Source organism: Neolamprologus brichardi, chromosome 15 (assembly GCF_056152115.1).
Source record: "Neolamprologus brichardi isolate AB-2024 chromosome 15, ASM5615211v1, whole genome shotgun sequence".
In the NCBI taxonomy this organism is placed as follows: Eukaryota; Metazoa; Chordata; class Actinopteri; order Cichliformes; family Cichlidae; genus Neolamprologus; species Neolamprologus brichardi.
Genome location: NC_142118.1, coordinates 12,506,241 through 12,512,240, shown reverse-complemented (window position 1 = coordinate 12,512,240; position 6,000 = coordinate 12,506,241).

The window sequence follows — 6,000 nt, the reverse complement described above, 5'->3', positions numbered from 1 at the left end:
GATTTATGCACATCTCTCTTAAGGTCCTGCCACAGCATTTTAATAAGGTTGAGGTCTGGACTTTGGCTGGACCATCGCAACACCTTGAATCTTATCATTTCCAGCTATTCTGTTGTAGATTTATTGCTGTGCTCTGGACTATTGTCCTAATTTGTGGCAGGCTGACTTTAAAATAATTTAATATAGAGAGTTTAGGGAGAATTCAATGACTGAAAGTTATCCAGGTCCCATGGCTGCCTTAAAACACACCCATATCACAACCTCTCCACCATCATTTTTGACAGTTGGTATGAAGTGTTTGTGCCAATACACTGTGTTTGGTTTCAGCCAAACATGGTGCTGTGAATTCTAACCAGACCTCTCCACTTTGGTGTCATCTGTCATGTTCTAGAAGTCTAAGCCATGTTGCCATGTTCTTTTTAGAGGAACAAAGGATTTTTCCTTGCCTCCCTTCCAAACAAGCAATTTATATTTTCTAATTATGCTGTCATGAACTTTGATGTAGCTCTTGGGTTTTTTATCATTTCTGTGAGGAATGGACACATTGTGTTAACACCTGAATGCTCCAGACCAACAAACTGCTGATACCTCTACTTTTATAGAGACGGTCAAACTTGCTGATGATCAGCCAATGAAGTGCTTTGATTAGCAGCTTATGGCTGCTACTTGCCCTACTAATTCAATAAGGGGATCCTTTTTTTCACAGGACTGCACAGAGTCGTTTAAAAACTTCTTCTCCTCAACACTTTTTTAACATTGGTTAAATTAATAGAATGTTGCATCAGATATCTGAAATACAGCATTTCAAGACTTATAAGAATAAGTTATTCTTTCTTTTCCACACTACTGTAGGTGAACATTTTGAGAAACCCACTTACTCCTGTTAAATTAAGATCAGAAAATTGATACCAATTTTAGATGTGTTAAATATGAAACTATAGGCAAGGGACAGTTATCTAAAGCTTATTGTATTCTCTGGGATAAATAGGATCGATAAATAGTAATATTTAACATTAAAGAACTTCATTCTGAATATGAAAAAGTCACTAAAGTAGAGATTTTCTGTTGTGTGAAACAACAGTACCCTTGATACAGTGAATCAAAATAACTGGGTGGCAACCACATGAATACCTCTGCTAAAAAGGTGAAAGATCCTCTCTGTAGTCATTCTTTAGTTTGCCTGTTCTGGGCTTTTGTAACAACATGACCGTGCAACACGGCTAAAAACACAACAGTGATATTTTGAGGTGATTGTGCATGAATAAAAACGTCATTTTAAACGTTACGTTACATTTCTGCCAATAGATCAAATGACACTGAGATCATTCTGCCTAATGACAAATTCTGGTTTATTAAAATGTGGGTCTAATTTAGCTAGGCAGTCAGATAATCTGAACCACTGGCTCGTGAACACACCCAAACTCGTGTGTACACAATTGTGGAAAGTACAGCGGGTCAACACTGCAAGAGGATGCTTGTCTTTAAATATTTACATATTTACAAGGCAGAGTTTGAGTAAGACTTTTGCATTTATTTTCTCATCCGCATAGTTTGGTTGAGCTGGGCATGTGTGACCACTCCTTTTCTCCCTTTTCAGAGTTCTGCATTAAAACTAATTAGAAAAATTGGCATGACTATAAAGCCAAGACCCAAGTTTGACAACACTGAAGCTTGCCTTTTATTACTGTCTAGTATTCTTTGCTAGTATTAGAGTGGTCTAATTGTATGATTTAGATGTGACATCTTTTGTCTGTCTGGAGCGTTTCTCAATGAAATGGTTTAGTAGCTTTATTTCTTTTCACTCGAGCTTCAGTGCTGTTTCCTTGTTTCCTTGAAAGGGATTTTCTAATAGCTAACACTGTACAAAGATTAAACTAAGCTGGAGCAGCTAAAATGCCTCTCAGTCCTGGCAGTCAAGATGTTAGGAGCCTCATTAGTCAATCACAGTGTCTAAAATGGACTTTGGATGTAAAAACAAACAGTCAGGCCTTTCACTGTTGCTTTATTACTGTAGATCTATATAACCAACATGTGTAACATAACATGATGTAATGCTTTAGGTAGCACGCAAATAATTATAATAATTACCCAGCAACCCTAAATTAAATCCATCTGTTGTGGTTTAATAGCCAAAAAAAGTGAATATTATCCAGAAGCCGTTGGATTAGGGAGGATTTGTTCGCATATTTGCCTTGACCTGTGGAGTCATAATGGTGTGCTTTTGCATGCATTAATGCATCAGCACTTGTTTACGAGCAACATACGTGTTTTGGTATGTGTCATTGTCGGTGAATATTACGACTCACAAGCAACATTAAAAGCACATCAGACCTCACACACAGGCACACAGGACGGTCAGAAACAATGAATGTCAAATCTTAAGTGTAAGAAAATACCCTGCTGTCCTTGAGTTAATGATGTCTAAAATCGTCCCTACTTTTCCAGCTTTATTTCCATCGCGCAAAGTAATTTTAGACATCCACGTCATAAAATGAGTTTACCCGTTGACAGAATCGGGATATAGAGCACTTTCTCTCTGCATGACCTGATTATCTTGGATGTTAGTTTCCCTTAAAAAAAGTATAAGAAGTTTACCGCTTTAGATTGTGGTTCTTATGTGATTGTGTTGTCCACACAATCACATGATGGGAACATGGCTTTCTTATGAAGACAACAAGCAAGTTCCCATAATATAAATACTTGGATTTTAAGGTCAATGCACATTTTGAGGTTATCGTAATGTAAAGTTAGGTATTAAGGCTGGGGATATGATGAAAATTGTTAGAGTGGGGACTGAATGATGTCCTATGAATTAATGGATACACTGTGTCTGTGTGCGTGCACGCTCGTGCTGCACACATAAAACGATACGCCATTCCTTTACGAGTATGGTAACTGTTTAAAAGTGGATTGGATGAATGTTGGCAACAGGAACTAAGCTTAAAGATTTCCACAGTCTCCAGTTTCCATTGATTTCTGCCCCCAGATTGAGTTGATTTTTTAATTTATAAAAAAATATTTACTGCAGTTACTCATCTTATGGCACTTAAGATTGTACATTATAGAGATAAACCTAAAGCAAACCGTTTACAGCAAGCATCTGCAAAAAAAATAGGAAAATAAAGATCCCTCTTCTTATAGTAAATGAGACACTGAGGTTCATATTTCACATTTTGGACTTTAATGCATTCTGTGTAACCCAGTCTGTTAAATGGAGATAACAAAAGACCAAGTGCCAATCATTTCATAGGATAAAAATGACTTTTCGCTCCTTTGCACTGACCTTGCTCGTCCCTCCTGCAGAGCTTTCCCAGGATTATGTATGGCCGAATTATGTGCCAAGAGAATGATACAATCACCAGGCTCAAATCTCAAGGCTAAACAGGCTGGGTTCATAGGCCCAACTCACTTTTACAACAAGCTCAGAGCAGTGAATAAAACAGAGCCACAACTTTAATCCAAGCCCAATTAAAAGAAGTGAGCTGAGAGCAAAACAACCAAGTCTCTGTCAGTGTGTCCTGGATATTATGTCATCTTGGAGTTTGGTAAATATTATGTCTGTGAGCAATTGAAAAATTCACAGATCTTTTATTTGTTGAGAGCTTTAGGGACCTTGTTCAAAGGGGAAGGGCATTTCCTCTGTTTTTCTCTTGTTTATGGCTCTTGTTTGTGATCTCCAGTACCATGATTCATTGCATGTCCTCATCCTTGCCAGCACGGCCTCCTTTCTGATGCAGGTAACATTTTTTTATTGAGTTGCTTAAAGCTACCTTGAACTTTTTAAATCTATAAAGAACTTATTATTCCATCGTAGGGTGAAAACAATTACAGCAATAAATATATCAGAGAAAGAAACCCCAAGCAGTTTGTTGCTCGTAGATTTACCAAGAAACTAAGGTTACATTCCAAACAGCACATTGTGGACATTTGAACAGAGTAGGGCATTTAATAGGTAGATGCATAACCTTCAGGAGTTAGTAAAGACAAAGAACTAAAATTGAAAGTTTATGTTGGACTTAAATTAAGAAATGAGTCAAAAAACATGATTACAAATGAATAATATGCTATCAGCTTGATAATAACTTAAAATAAATAGGCAATATCATTAGGCTGTGACGGTGGTACATCTTGTTGCACTGATGAAAGATACATCTCACAGATATGGTGGGGTAACCTCGTAACTTGGACTCATCAGGGGTTTCAGGTCCTTCACCATCAGACGGGCTTTTCCAGGAACCCAACTAACCAGGATGGATCCCAGCACCAAGCTATCCACAAGTACGCACTCTTGATCCTAATCCACCTTTTGGTTTTCTCTGCAGTTTCAGTATTTGATCTATGGCCCTATTTTTATCCTTCCAGTGATGCCTAGTAATAGAAGTGCTTTGCAGAGTGAACGCCCTGCAAATCCTTGGCAGCCAACCTGCACCGGCTCACAGTGGAATTGCCAGCCTTTGGCGTGCATCTGCTAGTTCATGGTACCTGGCATGCTTTCTTTAATTTTCTTTGCCCATCGGGGTCCCAGCATGGATTCAATACAATGATTATGTCTGGTTACAGCCATGTTGGTATCTGGGTTGGGTACTTCAGTTGTTTGCTAAGATCTTCTTCCATATGTCAATGAAGAGGTGCCAGGATTTGTTTCTACAAAGGCATTAGTGTTTGGCTGATGGTGGTGTTTTCTCGCACATGACTACACGGCCAGCAAATATGTTGAGGACCTGGTCATGGTCCAAACAATAGTCTAAAAGAGCTTATAGGCAGTTGCTAAGAAGGTGTTACAAGGAGCCACTCCCAGAACAAAGAGGTAAAGTGCTTCATTCTGCCTAAGTGTGGAAGTTTGGAGGATAGATTAGGACATCATATACAGTTTAGACCAAAACTCTATGGAGTGGTAGTCAGTTTATCAGTCCCAAAGTCAACTGAATAAATGCAGGTTTTACACTCTAAAATGTTAATTTGAAAACTTTTTGGTGACACTTTGAATCAAAGAACATGTGCTTCTCTTAAGTGTCACCATTTGGCAGTGATGTGCAGTTGGGATAAAGGTAGAAAAAACTTTAAGCAAAAGCCAGATGGCAGTTCCCCCTGAGTGCAATGCAGCTACTACTTTATTACTGTGTGAAATTAATGTAACTTAAAAAATGCTGTGATTTGCTGGCTGATTACAAGGTGTATATTACAAAGGAGAAACAAAGTTCTTGCAATCATATCATACAAAAATCAACTTATTAAGTGCTCCTTGCCTAAATATTTCCATACACAAGAAGAAATAAAACATGACATTGCCTGTAAACTTTTTTGTTCTGAGTATGTTTCACACCCTTCTCTGCTCTTTTTGCTTTTCTTTCCTCAACCTTCAACTCGTTCTTCTTGCGATGATTTCAGCTCTCTAGAATGAAGTCTAACTTTTTCCAGTCCAAGTAGCGTGTGACCCACTTCTATCAAAGAGAAACAAAAAAAGCTGCATGTGGAAAACAGTCAGAAGACCTGCATTCTTTTGAAACCACATTTTGTTTCTTTATACATTCTTAATGTTTCTGCAATTAAACTATTAAGTGTTACATCCAAATATATTGAAATGAGCTCTTTCTAAATCACTACAGCAATGGCAGGGGAGGGGTAACTTACTGTTACTGAGAAGCTGGTTTAAGAAGTAGCTAAATTTATAATGCAAGAGCCACGTGTGGAAAGTCAGCTGGGTCTGGACTCAATCAAGCTAGCATGGCCTTTTGCCCCTTTTTTATATAAAGGATCAGCAGTTTGCAGAGACCTTAACTGAAAACTCTTACAGAGTTTGTGCCAAACACTGTAAAATAGCTGACATATGATGTTTCAGTGGCGTGTCATAATGGATGGGTGTCGCAGTGTTCACTTGGCTGAAAAAAGCAAAATTTCAACATCTTTGAACAAAATTAAAAGGCTGCATTTGTGTATGGGTGTGTGTGTGTGTGCGTGCTTTTTTTTGTCTATGTGCGCATGGGTGATACCGACCACCAC